A 16,361-nucleotide genomic window follows, 5' to 3' on the forward strand; every position below is an offset into this window, starting at 1 on the left:
AAAAGGAAGGTTCAACTCTGTGAGTTGAATGAATGCATCGTGAAGAACTTTCTGAGAATGCTTCTCTGTAGTTTTTAGGTGAAGATATTCCATATCCCAGCACAGGCCTCGAAGTGCTCCAAATAACCACTTGCAGATTTTACCCAAAGAGTGTTTCAAAACTGCTCTTTCTATAGGGAAGTTCAAGTCTGTGAGTTGAATGCACTCAACAAAAAGAAGTTTCTGAGAATGCTTCTGTTCAGTTTTTATGTGAAGATATTTCCTTTCCCAGCATAGGCCTCAAACGGCTCCAAATATCCACTTGCAGATTCTACAAAAAGAGTGTTTCCAAACTTCTCTATCAATTGGTAGGTTCAACTCTGTGAGTTGAATGAACTCATCACAAAGAAGTTTCTGAGAATCCTTCTCTCTAGTTTTTGTGTGAAGATATTTCCTTTTCCAACATAGGCCTCAAGGTGCTCCGAATAAACACTTGCAGATTCTACAAACGTAATGTTTCAAAACTGTTCTATCAAAAGGAACGTTCAAGTCTGTGAGTTGAATGCACTCATTGCAAAGAAGTTTCTCAGAATGTTTCTGTCTAGTTTTTAGGTGAAGAGATTTCATTTCCCAGCACAGGCCTCAAAGCGCTCCAAATATCCACTTGAAGATTCTATAAGAAGAGTGTTTCCAAACTGCTCTTTCAAAAGGAAGCTTCAAGTCTGTGAGTTGAATGCATTCATCACAAAGAAGTTTCTGAGAATGCTTCCGTCTAGTTTCTATATGAAGATATTTCCTTTTCCAACATAGGCCTCAAAGCGCTCCAAATAAACACATGCAGATTCTACAAAAGGAGTGTTTCAAAACTGTTCTATCAAAGGGAACGTTCAAGTCTGTGAGTTGAATGCACTCATCACACAGAAGTTTCTCAGAATGCTTCTGTCTAGTTTTTAGGTGAAGAGATTTCATTTCCCAGCATAGGCCTCAGAGCCCTCCAAATATCCACTTGCAGATTCTACGAAAAGAGTGTTTCAAAGCTGCTCTTTCAAAAGCAAGGTTCAAGTCTGTGTGTTGAATGCACTCATCAGAAAGAAGTTTCTGAGAATGCTTCTGTCTAGTTCTTACGTGAAGATATTTCCTTTTCCAGCTTAGGCCTCAAAGCGCTCCAAATGAACACTTGCAAATTCTACAAAAGGAGTATTTCAATAGAGTTCTATCAAAAGGAACGTTCAAGTCTGTGAGTTGAATGCACTTATCATACAGAAGTTACCTGGAATGCTTCTGTCTAGTTTTTATGTGAAGACATTTCCTTTTCCAGCATAGGCCTCAAAGCGCTCCAAATATCCACTTGCAGATTCTACCAAAAGAGTGTTTCAAAACTGCTCTATCAAAAGCAAGCTTCAACACTGTGAGTAGAATGCACTCATCACAAAGAAGTTTCTGAGAATGCTTCTGTCTAGTTTTTATGTGCAGATATTTCCTTTTCCAACATAGGCCTCAAAGCGCTCCAAATAAACACTTGCAGATTCTACAAAAGGAGTGTTTCAAAACTGCTCTTTCGAGAGGAACGTTCAAGTCTGTGAGTTGAATGCACTCATCACACAGAAGTTTCTGAGAATGCTTCTGTCTAGTTTTTATGTGAAGATATTTCCTTTTCCAGCATAGGCCTCCGAACGCTCCAAATATCCTCTTGCAGATTCTACAAAAAGAGTGTTTCAAAACTGTTCTATCAAAAGGAAGGTTCAACTCTGTGAGTTGAACGAATGCGTCGTGAAGAACTTTCTGAGAATGCTTCTCTGTAGTTTTTAGGTGAAGATATTCCATATCCCAGCACAGGCCTCGAAGTGCTCCAAATAACCACTTGCAGATTTTACCCAAAGAGTGTTTCAAAACTGCTCTTTCTATAGGGAAGTTCAAGTCTGTGAGTTGAATGCACTCAACACAAAGAAGTTTCTGAGAATGCTTCTGTTCAGTTTTTATGTGAAGATATTTCCTTTCCCAGCATAGGCCTCAAACGGCTCCAAATATCCACTTGCAGATTCTACAAAAAGAGTGTTTCCAAACTTCTCTATCAATTGGTAGGTTCAACTCTGTGAGTTGAATGAACTCATCACAAAGAAGTTTCTGAGAATCCTTCTCTCTAGTTTTTATGTGAAGATATTTCCTTTTCCAACATAGGCCTCAAGGTGCTCCGAATAAACACTTGCAGAGTCTACAAACGTAATGTTTCAAAACTGTTCTATCAAAAGGAACGTTCAAGTCTGTGAGTTGAATGCACTCATTGCAAAGAAGTTTCTCAGAATGTTTCTGTCTAGTTTTTAGGTGAAGAGATTTCATTTCCCAGCACAGGCCTCAAAGCGCTCCAAATATCCACTTGAAGATTCTATAAGAAGAGTGTTTCCAAACTGCTCTTTCAAAAGGCAGCCTCAAGTCTGTGAGTTGAATGCATTCATCACAAAGAAGTTTCTGAGAATGCTTCCGTCTAGTTTCTATATGAAGATATTTCCTTTTCCAACATAGGCCTCAAAGCGCTCCAAATAAACACATGCAGATTCTACAAAAGGAGTGTTTCAAAACTGTTCTATCAAAGGGAACGTTCAAGTCTGTGAGTTGAATGCACTCATCACACAGAAGTTTCTCAGAATGCTTCTGTCTAGTTTTTAGGTGAAGAGATTTCATTTCCCAGCACAGGCCTCAAAGCCCTCCATATATCCACTTGCAGATTCTACGAAAAGAGTGTTTCAAAGCTGCTCTTTCAAAAGCAAGGTTCAAGTCTGTGTGTTGAATGCACTCATCAGAAAGAAGTTTCTGAGAATGCTTCTGTCTAGTTCTTACGTGAAGATATTTCCTTTTCCAGCTTAGGCCTCAAAGCGCTCCAAATGAACACTTGCAAATTCTACAAAAGGAGTGTTTCAAAAGAGTTCTATCAAAAGGAACGTTCAAGTCTGTGAGTTGAATGCACTTATCATACAGAAGTTTCCTGGAATGCTTCTGTCTAGTTTTTATGTGAAGACATTTCCTTTTCCAGCATAGGCCTCAAAGCGCTCCAAATATCCACTTGCAGATTCTACCAAAAGAGTGTTTCAAAACTGCTCTATTAAAAGCAAGCTTCAACACTGTGAGTAGAATGCACTCATCACAAAGAAGTTTCTTCGAATGCTTCTGTCTAGTTTTTATGTGCAGATATTTCCTTTTCCAACATAGGCCTCAAAGCGCTCCAAATAAACACTTGCAGATTCTACAAAAGGAGTGTTTCAAAACTGCTCTTTCGAGAGGAACGTTCAAGTCTGTGAGTTGAATGCACTCATCACACAGAAGTTTCTGAGAATGCTTCTGTGTAGTTTTTATGTGAAGATATTTCCTTTTCCAGCATAGGCCTCCGAACGCTCCAAATATCCTCTTGCAGAATCTACAAAAAGAGTGTTTCAAAACTGTTCTATCAAAAGGAAGGTTCAACTCTGTGAGTTGAATGAATGCATCGTGAAGAACTTTCTGAGAATGCTTCTCTGTAGTTTTTAGGTGAAGATATTCCATATCCCAGCACAGGCCTCGAAGTGCTCCAAATAACCACTTGCAGATTTTACCCAAAGAGTGTTTCAAAACTGCTCTTTCTATAGGGAAGTTCAAGTCTGTGAGTTGAATGCACTCAACAAAAAGAAGTTTCTGAGAATGCTTCTGTTCAGTTTTTATGTGAAGATATTTCCTTTCCCAGCATAGGCCTCAAACGGCTCCAAATATCCACTTGCAGATTCTACAAAAAGAGTGTTTCCAAACTTCTCTATCAATTGGTAGGTTCAACTCTGTGAGTTGAATGAACTCATCACAAAGAAGTTTCTGAGAATCCTTCTCTCTAGTTTTTATGTGAAGATATTTCCTTTTCCAACATAGGCCTCAAGGTGCTCCGAATAAACACTTGCAGATTCTACAAACGTAATGTTTCAAAACTGTTCTATCAAAAGGAACGTTCAAGTCTGTGAGTTGAATGCACTCATTGCAAAGAAGTTTCTCAGAATGTTTCTGTCTAGTTTTTAGGTGAAGAGATTTCATTTCCCAGCACAGGCCTCAAAGCGCTCCAAATATCCACTTGAAGATTCTATAAGAAGAGTGTTTCCAAACTGCTCTTTCAAAAGGAAGCTTCAAGTCTGTGAGTTGAATGCATTCATCACAAAGAAGTTTCTGAGAATGCGTCCGTCTAGTTTCTATATGAGGATATTTCCTTTTCCAACATAGGCCTCAAAGCGCTCCAAATAAACACATGCAGATTCTACAAAAGGAGTGTTTCAAAACTGTTCTATCAAAGGGAACGTTCAAGTCTGTGAGTTGAATGCACTCATCACACAGAAGTTTCTCAGAATGCTTCTGTCTAGTTTTTAGGTGAAGAGATTTCATTTCCCAGCATAGGCCTCAAAGCCCTCCAAATATCCACTTGCAGATTCTACGAAAAGAGTGTTTCAAAGCTGCTCTTTCAAAAGCAAGGTTCAAGTCTGTGTGTTGAATGCACTCATCAGAAAGAAGTTTCTGAGAATGCTTCTGTCTAGTTCTTACGTGAAGATATTTCCTTTTCCAGCTTAGGCCTCAAAGCGCTCCAAATGAACACTTGCAAATTCTACAAAAAGAGTGTTTCAATAGAGTTCTATCAAAAGGAACGTTCAAGTCTGTGAGTTGAATGCACTTATCATACAGAAGTTACCTGGAATGCTTCTGTCTAGTTTTTATGTGAAGACATTTCCTTTTCCAGCATAGGCCTCAAAGCGCTCCAAATATCCACTTGCAGATTCTACCAAAAGAGTGTTTCAAAACTGCTCTATCAAAAGCAAGCTTCAACACTGTGAGTAGAATGCACTCATCACAAAGAAGTTTCTGAGAATGCTTCTGTCTAGTTTTTATGTGCAGATATTTCCTTTTCCAACATAGGCCTCAAAGCGCTCCAAATAAACACTTGCAGATTCTACAAAAGGAGTGTTTCAAAACTGCTCTTTCGAGAGGAACGTTCAAGTCTGTGAGTTGAATGCACTCATCACACAGAAGTTTCTGAGAATGCTTCTGTCTAGTTTTTATGTGAAGATATTTCCTTTTCCAGCATAGGCCTCCGAACGCTCCAAATATCCTCTTGCAGATTCTACAAAAAGAGTGTTTCAAAACTGTTTTATCAAAAGGAAGGTTCAACTCTGTGAGTTGAATGAATGCATCGTGAAGAACTTTCTGAGAATGCTTCTCTGTAGTTTTTAGGTGAAGATATTCCATATCCCAGCACAGGCCTCGAAGTGCTCCAAATACCCACTTGCAGATTTTACCAAAAGAGTGTTTCCAAACTGCTCTTTCTATAGGGAAGTTCAAGTCTGTGAGTTGAATGCACTCAACCAAAGAAGTTTCTGAGAATGCTTCTGTTCAGTTTTTATGTGAAGATATTTCCTTTTCCAGCATAGGCCTCAAACGGCTCCAAATATCCACTTGCAGATTCTACAAAAAGAGTGTTTCCAAACTTCTCTATCAATTGGTAGGTTCAACTCTGTGAGTTGAATGAACTCATCACAAAGAAGTTTCTGAGAATCCTTCTCTCTAGTTTTTATGTGAAGATATTTCCTTTTCCAACATAGGCCTCAAGGTGCTCCGAATAAACACTTGCAGAGTCTACAAACGTAATGTTTCAAAACTGTTCTATCAAAAGGAACGTTCAAGTCTGTGAGTTGAATGCACTCATTGCAAAGAAGTTTCTCAGAATGTTTCTGTCTAGTTTTTAGGTGAAGAGATTTCATTTCCCAGCATAGGCCTCAAAGCGCTCCAAATATCCACTTGAAGATTCTATAAGAAGAGTGTTTCCAAACTGCTCTTTCAAAAGGAAGCTTCAAGTCTTTGAGTTGAATGCATTCATCACAGAGAAGTTTCTGAGAATGCTTCCGTCTAGTTTCTATATGAAGATATTTCCTTTTCCAACATAGGCCTCAAAGCGCTCCAAATAAACACATGCAGATTCTACAAAAGGAGTGTTTCAAAACTGTTCTATCAAAGGGAACTTTCAAGTCTGTGAGTTGAATGCAATCATCACACAGAAGTTTCTCAGAATGCTTCTGTCTAGTTTTGAGGTGAAGAGATTTCATTTCCCAGCATAGGCCTCAAAGCGCTCCAAATATCCACTTGCAGATTCTACGAAAAGAGTGTTTCAAAGCTGCTCTTTCAAAAGCAAGGTTCAAGTCTGTGTGTTGAATGCACTCATCAGAAAGAAGTTTCTGAGAATGCTTCTGTCTAGTTCTTACGTGAAGATATTTCCTTTTCCAGCTTAGGCCTCAAAGCGCTCCAAATGAACACTTGCAAATTCTACAAAAGGAGTATTTCAATAGAGTTCTATCAAAAGGAACGTTCAAGTCTGTGAGTTGAATGCACTTATCATACAGAAGTTACCTGGAATGCTTCTGTCTAGTTTTTATGTGAAGACATTTCCTTTTCCAGCATAGGCCTCAAAGCGCTCCAAATATCCACTTGCAGATTCTACCAAAAGAGTGTTTCAAAACTGCTCTATCAAAAGCAAGCTTCAACACTGTGAGTAGAATGCACTCATCACAAAGAAGTTTCTGAGAATGCTTCTGTCTAGTTTTTATGTGCAGATATTTCCTTTTCCAACATAGGCCTCAAAGCGCTCCAAATAAACACTTGCAGATTCTACAAAAGGAGTGTTTCAAAACTGCTCTTTCGAGAGGAACGTTCAAGTCTGTGAGTTGAATGCACTCATCACACAGAAGTTTCTGAGAATGCTTCTGTCTAGTTTTTATGTGAAGATATTTCCTTTTCCAGCATAGGCCTCCGAACGCTCCAAATATCCTCTTGCAGATTCTACAAAAAGAGTGTTTCAAAACTGTTCTATCAAAAGGAAGGTTCAACTCTGTGAGTTGAACGAATGCGTCGTGAAGAACTTTCTGAGAATGCTTCTCTGTAGTTTTTAGGTGAAGATATTCCATATCCCAGCACAGGCCTCGAAGTGCTCCAAATAACCACTTGCAGATTTTACCCAAAGAGTGTTTCAAAACTGCTCTTTCTATAGGGAAGTTCAAGTCTGTGAGTTGAATGCACTCAACACAAAGAAGTTTCTGAGAATGCTTCTGTTCAGTTTTTATGTGAAGATATTTCCTTTCCCAGCATAGGCCTCAAACGGCTCCAAATATCCACTTGCAGATTCTACAAAAAGAGTGTTTCCAAACTTCTCTATCAATTGGTAGGTTCAACTCTGTGAGTTGAATGAACTCATCACAAAGAAGTTTCTGAGAATCCTTCTCTCTAGTTTTTATGTGAAGATATTTCCTTTTCCAACATAGGCCTCAAGGTGCTCCGAATAAACACTTGCAGATTCTACAAACGTAATGTTTCAAAACTGTTCTATCAAAAGGAACGTTCAAGTCTGTGAGTTGAATGCACTCATTGCAAAGAAGTTTCTCAGAATGTTTCTGTCTAGTTTTTAGGTGAAGAGATTTCATTTCCCAGCACAGGCCTCAAAGCGCTCCAAATATCCACTTGAAGATTCTATAAGAAGAGTGTTTCCAAACTGCTCTTTCAAAAGGCAGCCTCAAGTCTGTGAGTTGAATGCATTCATCACAAAGAAGTTTCTGAGAATGCTTCCGTCTAGTTTCTATATGAAGATATTTCCTTTTCCAACATAGGCCTCAAAGCGCTCCAAATAAACACATGCAGATTCTACAAAAGGAGTGTTTCAAAACTGTTCTATCAAAGGGAACGTTCAAGTCTGTGAGTTGAATGCACTCATCACACAGAAGTTTCTCAGAATGCTTCTGTCTAGTTTTTAGGTGAAGAGATTTCATTTCCCAGCACAGGCCTCAAAGCCCTCCAAATATCCACTTGCAGATTCTACGAAAAGAGTGTTTCAAAGCTGCTCTTTCAAAAGCAAGGTTCAAGTCTGTGTGTTGAATGCACTCATCAGAAAGAAGTTTCTGAGAATGCTTCTGTCTAGTTCTTACGTGAAGATATTTCCTTTTCCAGCTTAGGCCTCAAAGCGCTCCAAATGAACACTTGCAAATTCTACAAAAGGAGTGTTTCAAAAGAGTTCTATCAAAAGGAACGTTCAAGTCTGTGAGTTGAATGCACTTATCATACAGAAGTTTCCTGGAATGCTTCTGTCTAGTTTTTATGTGAAGACATTTCCTTTTCCAGCATAGGCCTCAAAGCGCTCCAAATATCCACTTGCAGATTCTACCAAAAGAGTGTTTCAAAACTGCTCTATTAAAAGCAAGCTTCAACACTGTGAGTAGAATGCACTCATCACAAAGAAGTTTCTTCGAATGCTTCTGTCTAGTTTTTATGTGCAGATATTTCCTTTTCCAACATAGGCCTCAAAGCGCTCCAAATAAACACTTGCAGATTCTACAAAAGGAGTGTTTCAAAACTGCTCTTTCGAGAGGAACGTTCAAGTCTGTGAGTTGAATGCACTCATCACACAGAAGTTTCTGAGAATGCTTCTGTCTAGTTTTTATGTGAAGATATTTCCTTTTCCAGCATAGGCCTCCGAACGCTCCAAATATCCTCTTGCAGAATCTACAAAAAGAGTGTTTCAAAACTGTTCTATCAAAAGGAAGGTTCAACTCTGTGAGTTGAATGAATGCATCGTGAAGAACTTTCTGAGAATGCTTCTCTGTAGTTTTTAGGTGAAGATATTCCATATCCCAGCACAGGCCTCGAAGTGCTCCAAATAACCACTTGCAGATTTTACCCAAAGAGTGTTTCAAAACTGCTCTTTCTATAGGGAAGTTCAAGTCTGTGAGTTGAATGCACTCAACAAAAAGAAGTTTCTGAGAATGCTTCTGTTCAGTTTTTATGTGAAGATATTTCCTTTCCCAGCATAGGCCTCAAACGGCTCCAAATATCCACTTGCAGATTCTACAAAAAGAGTGTTTCCAAACTTCTCTATCAATTGGTAGGTTCAACTCTGTGAGTTGAATGAACTCATCACAAAGAAGTTTCTGAGAATCCTTCTCTCTAGTTTTTGTGTGAAGATATTTCCTTTTCCAACATAGGCCTCAAGGTGCTCCGAATAAACACTTGCAGATTCTACAAACGTAATGTTTCAAAACTGTTCTATCAAAAGGAACGTTCAAGTCTGTGAGTTGAATGCACTCATTGCAAAGAAGTTTCTCAGAATGTTTCTGTCTAGTTTTTAGGTGAAGAGATTTCATTTCCCAGCACAGGCCTCAAAGCGCTCCAAATATCCACTTGAAGATTCTATAAGAAGAGTGTTTCCAAACTGCTCTTTCAAAAGGAAGCTTCAAGTCTGTGAGTTGAATGCATTCATCACAAAGAAGTTTCTGAGAATGCTTCCGTCTAGTTTCTATATGAAGATATTTCCTTTTCCAACATAGGCCTCAAAGCGCTCCAAATAAACACATGCAGATTCTACAAAAGGAGTGTTTCAAAACTGTTCTATCAAAGGGAACGTTCAAGTCTGTGAGTTGAATGCACTCATCACACAGAAGTTTCTCAGAATGCTTCTGTCTAGTTTTTAGGTGAAGAGATTTCATTTCCCAGCATAGGCCTCAGAGCCCTCCAAATATCCACTTGCAGATTCTACGAAAAGAGTGTTTCAAAGCTGCTCTTTCAAAAGCAAGGTTCAAGTCTGTGTGTTGAATGCACTCATCAGAAAGAAGTTTCTGAGAATGCTTCTGTCTAGTTCTTACGTGAAGATATTTCCTTTTCCAGCTTAGGCCTCAAAGCGCTCCAAATGAACACTTGCAAATTCTACAAAAGGAGTATTTCAATAGAGTTCTATCAAAAGGAACGTTCAAGTCTGTGAGTTGAATGCACTTATCATACAGAAGTTACCTGGAATGCTTCTGTCTAGTTTTTATGTGAAGACATTTCCTTTTCCAGCATAGGCCTCAAAGCGCTCCAAATATCCACTTGCAGATTCTACCAAAAGAGTGTTTCAAAACTGCTCTATCAAAAGCAAGCTTCAACACTGTGAGTAGAATGCACTCATCACAAAGAAGTTTCTGAGAATGCTTCTGTCTAGTTTTTATGTGCAGATATTTCCTTTTCCAACATAGGCCTCAAAGCGCTCCAAATAAACACTTGCAGATTCTACAAAAGGAGTGTTTCAAAACTGCTCTTTCGAGAGGAACGTTCAAGTCTGTGAGTTGAATGCACTCATCACACAGAAGTTTCTGAGAATGCTTCTGTCTAGTTTTTATGTGAAGATATTTCCTTTTCCAGCATAGGCCTCCGAACGCTCCAAATATCCTCTTGCAGATTCTACAAAAAGAGTGTTTCAAAACTGTTCTATCAAAAGGAAGGTTCAACTCTGTGAGTTGAACGAATGCGTCGTGAAGAACTTTCTGAGAATGCTTCTCTGTAGTTTTTAGGTGAAGATATTCCATATCCCAGCACAGGCCTCGAAGTGCTCCAAATAACCACTTGCAGATTTTACCCAAAGAGTGTTTCAAAACTGCTCTTTCTATAGGGAAGTTCAAGTCTGTGAGTTGAATGCACTCAACACAAAGAAGTTTCTGAGAATGCTTCTGTTCAGTTTTTATGTGAAGATATTTCCTTTCCCAGCATAGGCCTCAAACGGCTCCAAATATCCACTTGCAGATTCTACAAAAAGAGTGTTTCCAAACTTCTCTATCAATTGGTAGGTTCAACTCTGTGAGTTGAATGAACTCATCACAAAGAAGTTTCTGAGAATCCTTCTCTCTAGTTTTTATGTGAAGATATTTCCTTTTCCAACATAGGCCTCAAGGTGCTCCGAATAAACACTTGCAGAGTCTACAAACGTAATGTTTCAAAACTGTTCTATCAAAAGGAACGTTCAAGTCTGTGAGTTGAATGCACTCATTGCAAAGAAGTTTCTCAGAATGTTTCTGTCTAGTTTTTAGGTGAAGAGATTTCATTTCCCAGCACAGGCCTCAAAGCGCTCCAAATATCCACTTGAAGATTCTATAAGAAGAGTGTTTCCAAACTGCTCTTTCAAAAGGCAGCCTCAAGTCTGTGAGTTGAATGCATTCATCACAAAGAAGTTTCTGAGAATGCTTCCGTCTAGTTTCTATATGAAGATATTTCCTTTTCCAACATAGGCCTCAAAGCGCTCCAAATAAACACATGCAGATTCTACAAAAGGAGTGTTTCAAAACTGTTCTATCAAAGGGAACGTTCAAGTCTGTGAGTTGAATGCACTCATCACACAGAAGTTTCTCAGAATGCTTCTGTCTAGTTTTTAGGTGAAGAGATTTCATTTCCCAGCACAGGCCTCAAAGCCCTCCATATATCCACTTGCAGATTCTACGAAAAGAGTGTTTCAAAGCTGCTCTTTCAAAAGCAAGGTTCAAGTCTGTGTGTTGAATGCACTCATCAGAAAGAAGTTTCTGAGAATGCTTCTGTCTAGTTCTTACGTGAAGATATTTCCTTTTCCAGCTTAGGCCTCAAAGCGCTCCAAATGAACACTTGCAAATTCTACAAAAGGAGTGTTTCAAAAGAGTTCTATCAAAAGGAACGTTCAAGTCTGTGAGTTGAATGCACTTATCATACAGAAGTTTCCTGGAATGCTTCTGTCTAGTTTTTATGTGAAGACATTTCCTTTTCCAGCATAGGCCTCTAAGCGCTCCAAATATCCACTTGCAGATTCTACCAAAAGAGTGTTTCAAAACTGCTCTATTAAAAGCAAGCTTCAACACTGTGAGTAGAATGCACTCATCACAAAGAAGTTTCTTCGAATGCTTCTGTCTAGTTTTTATGTGCAGATATTTCCTTTTCCAACATAGGCCTCAAAGCGCTCCAAATAAACACTTGCAGATTCTACAAAAGGAGTGTTTCAAAACTGCTCTTTCGAGAGGAACGTTCAAGTCTGTGAGTTGAATGCACTCATCACACAGAAGTTTCTGAGAATGCTTCTGTGTAGTTTTTATGTGAAGATATTTCCTTTTCCAGCATAGGCCTCCGAACGCTCCAAATATCCTCTTGCAGAATCTACAAAAAGAGTGTTTCAAAACTGTTCTATCAAAAGGAAGGTTCAACTCTGTGAGTTGAATGAATGCATCGTGAAGAACTTTCTGAGAATGCTTCTCTGTAGTTTTTAGGTGAAGATATTCCATATCCCAGCACAGGCCTCGAAGTGCTCCAAATAACCACTTGCAGATTTTACCCAAAGAGTGTTTCAAAACTGCTCTTTCTATAGGGAAGTTCAAGTCTGTGAGTTGAATGCACTCAACAAAAAGAAGTTTCTGAGAATGCTTCTGTTCAGTTTTTATGTGAAGATATTTCCTTTCCCAGCATAGGCCTCAAACGGCTCCAAATATCCACTTGCAGATTCTACAAAAAGAGTGTTTCCAAACTTCTCTATCAATTGGTAGGTTCAACTCTGTGAGTTGAATGAACTCATCACAAAGAAGTTTCTGAGAATCCTTCTCTCTAGTTTTTATGTGAAGATATTTCCTTTTCCAACATAGGCCTCAAGGTGCTCCGAATAAACACTTGCAGATTCTACAAACGTAATGTTTCAAAACTGTTCTATCAAAAGGAACGTTCAAGTCTGTGAGTTGAATGCACTCATTGCAAAGAAGTTTCTCAGAATGTTTCTGTCTAGTTTTTAGGTGAAGAGATTTCATTTCCCAGCACAGGCCTCAAAGCGCTCCAAATATCCACTTGAAGATTCTATAAGAAGAGTGTTTCCAAACTGCTCTTTCAAAAGGAAGCTTCAAGTCTGTGAGTTGAATGCATTCATCACAAAGAAGTTTCTGAGAATGCGTCCGTCTAGTTTCTATATGAGGATATTTCCTTTTCCAACATAGGCCTCAAAGCGCTCCAAATAAACACATGCAGATTCTACAAAAGGAGTGTTTCAAAACTGTTCTATCAAAGGGAACGTTCAAGTCTGTGAGTTGAATGCACTCATCACACAGAAGTTTCTCAGAATGCTTCTGTCTAGTTTTTAGGTGAAGAGATTTCATTTCCCAGCATAGGCCTCAAAGCCCTCCAAATATCCACTTGCAGATTCTACGAAAAGAGTGTTTCAAAGCTGCTCTTTCAAAAGCAAGGTTCAAGTCTGTGTGTTGAATGCACTCATCAGAAAGAAGTTTCTGAGAATGCTTCTGTCTAGTTCTTACGTGAAGATATTTCCTTTTCCAGCTTAGGCCTCAAAGCGCTCCAAATGAACACTTGCAAATTCTACAAAAAGAGTGTTTCAATAGAGTTCTATCAAAAGGAACGTTCAAGTCTGTGAGTTGAATGCACTTATCATACAGAAGTTACCTGGAATGCTTCTGTCTAGTTTTTATGTGAAGACATTTCCTTTTCCAGCATAGGCCTCAAAGCGCTCCAAATATCCACTTGCAGATTCTACCAAAAGAGTGTTTCAAAACTGCTCTATCAAAAGCAAGCTTCAACACTGTGAGTAGAATGCACTCATCACAAAGAAGTTTCTGAGAATGCTTCTGTCTAGTTTTTATGTGCAGATATTTCCTTTTCCAACATAGGCCTCAAAGCGCTCCAAATAAACACTTGCAGATTCTACAAAAGGAGTGTTTCAAAACTGCTCTTTCGAGAGGAACGTTCAAGTCTGTGAGTTGAATGCACTCATCACACAGAAGTTTCTGAGAATGCTTCTGTCTAGTTTTTATGTGAAGATATTTCCTTTTCCAGCATAGGCCTCCGAACGCTCCAAATATCCTCTTGCAGATTCTACAAAAAGAGTGTTTCAAAACTGTTCTATCAAAAGGAAGGTTCAACTCTGTGAGTTGAATGAATGCATCGTGAAGAACTTTCTGAGAATGCTTCTCTGTAGTTTTTAGGTGAAGATATTCCATATCCCAGCACAGGCCTCGAAGTGCTCCAAATACCCACTTGCAGATTTTACCAAAAGAGTGTTTCCAAACTGCTCTTTCTATAGGGAAGTTCAAGTCTGTGAGTTGAATGCACTCAACCAAAGAAGTTTCTGAGAATGCTTCTGTTCAGTTTTTATGTGAAGATATTTCCTTTTCCAGCATAGGCCTCAAACGGCTCCAAATATCCACTTGCAGATTCTACAAAAAGAGTGTTTCCAAACTTCTCTATCAATTGGTAGGTTCAACTCTGTGAGTTGAATGAACTCATCACAAAGAAGTTTCTGAGAATCCTTCTCTCTAGTTTTTATGTGAAGATATTTCCTTTTCCAACATAGGCCTCAAGGTGCTCCGAATAAACACTTGCAGAGTCTACAAACGTAATGTTTCAAAACTGTTCTATCAAAAGGAACGTTCAAGTCTGTGAGTTGAATGCACTCATTGCAAAGAAGTTTCTCAGAATGTTTCTGTCTAGTTTTTAGGTGAAGAGATTTCATTTCCCAGCATAGGCCTCAAAGCGCTCCAAATATCCACTTGAAGATTCTATAAGAAGAGTGTTTCCAAACTGCTCTTTCAAAAGGAAGCTTCAAGTCTTTGAGTTGAATGCATTCATCACAGAGAAGTTTCTGAGAATGCTTCCGTCTAGTTTCTATATGAAGATATTTCCTTTTCCAACATAGGCCTCAAAGCGCTCCAAATAAACACATGCAGATTCTACAAAAGGAGTGTTTCAAAACTGTTCTATCAAAGGGAACGTTCAAGTCTGTGAGTTGAATGCAATCATCACACAGAAGTTTCTCAGAATGCTTCTGTCTAGTTTTGAGGTGAAGAGATTTCATTTCCCAGCATAGGCCTCAAAGCGCTCCAAATATCCACTTGCAGATTCTACGAAAAGAGTGTTTCAAAGCTGCTCTTTCAAAAGCAAGGTTCAAGTCTGTGTGTTGAATGCACTCATCAGAAAGAAGTTTCTGAGAATGCTTCTGTCTAGTTCTTACGTGAAGATATTTCCTTTTCCAGCTTAGGCCTCAAAGCGCTCCAAATGAACACTTGCAAATTCTACAAAAGGAGTATTTCAATAGAGTTCTATCAAAAGGAACGTTCAAGTCTGTGAGTTGAATGCACTTATCATACAGAAGTTACCTGGAATGCTTCTGTCTAGTTTTTATGTGAAGACATTTCCTTTTCCAGCATAGGCCTCAAAGCGCTCCAAATATCCACTTGCAGATTCTACCAAAAGAGTGTTTCAAAACTGCTCTATCAAAAGCAAGCTTCAACACTGTGAGTAGAATGCACTCATCACAAAGAAGTTTCTGAGAATGCTTCTGTCTAGTTTTTATGTGCAGATATTTCCTTTTCCAACATAGGCCTCAAAGCGCTCCAAATAAACACTTGCAGATTCTACAAAAGGAGTGTTTCAAAACTGCTCTTTCGAGAGGAACGTTCAAGTCTGTGAGTTGAATGCACTCATCACACAGAAGTTTCTGAGAATGCTTCTGTCTAGTTTTTATGTGAAGATATTTCCTTTTCCAGCATAGGCCTCCGAACGCTCCAAATATCCTCTTGCAGATTCTACAAAAAGAGTGTTTCAAAACTGTTCTATCAAAAGGAAGGTTCAACTCTGTGAGTTGAACGAATGCGTCGTGAAGAACTTTCTGAGAATGCTTCTCTGTAGTTTTTAGGTGAAGATATTCCATATCCCAGCACAGGCCTCGAAGTGCTCCAAATAACCACTTGCAGATTTTACCCAAAGAGTGTTTCAAAACTGCTCTTTCTATAGGGAAGTTCAAGTCTGTGAGTTGAATGCACTCAACACAAAGAAGTTTCTGAGAATGCTTCTGTTCAGTTTTTATGTGAAGATATTTCCTTTCCCAGCATAGGCCTCAAACGGCTCCAAATATCCACTTGCAGATTCTACAAAAAGAGTGTTTCCAAACTTCTCTATCAATTGGTAGGTTCAACTCTGTGAGTTGAATGAACTCATCACAAAGAAGTTTCTGAGAATCCTTCTCTCTAGTTTTTATGTGAAGATATTTCCTTTTCCAACATAGGCCTCAAGGTGCTCCGAATAAACACTTGCAGATTCTACAAACGTAATGTTTCAAAACTGTTCTATCAAAAGGAACGTTCAAGTCTGTGAGTTGAATGCACTCATTGCAAAGAAGTTTCTCAGAATGTTTCTGTCTAGTTTTTAGGTGAAGAGATTTCATTTCCCAGCACAGGCCTCAAAGCGCTCCAAATATCCACTTGAAGATTCTATAAGAAGAGTGTTTCCAAACTGCTCTTTCAAAAGGCAGCCTCAAGTCTGTGAGTTGAATGCATTCATCACAAAGAAGTTTCTGAGAATGCTTCCGTCTAGTTTCTATATGAAGATATTTCCTTTTCCAACATAGGCCTCAAAGCGCTCCAAATAAACACATGCAGATTCTACAAAAGGAGTGTTTCAAAACTGTTCTATCAAAGGGAACGTTCAAGTCTGTGAGTTGAATGCACTCATCACACAGAAGTTTCTCAGAATGCTTCTGTCTAGTTTTTAGGTGAAGAGATTTCATTTCCCAGCACAGGCCTCAAAGCCCT

This window comes from Pongo pygmaeus, chromosome 21 (assembly GCF_028885625.2).
Source record: "Pongo pygmaeus isolate AG05252 chromosome 21, NHGRI_mPonPyg2-v2.0_pri, whole genome shotgun sequence".
NCBI lineage: Eukaryota > Metazoa > Chordata > Mammalia > Primates > Hominidae > Pongo > Pongo pygmaeus.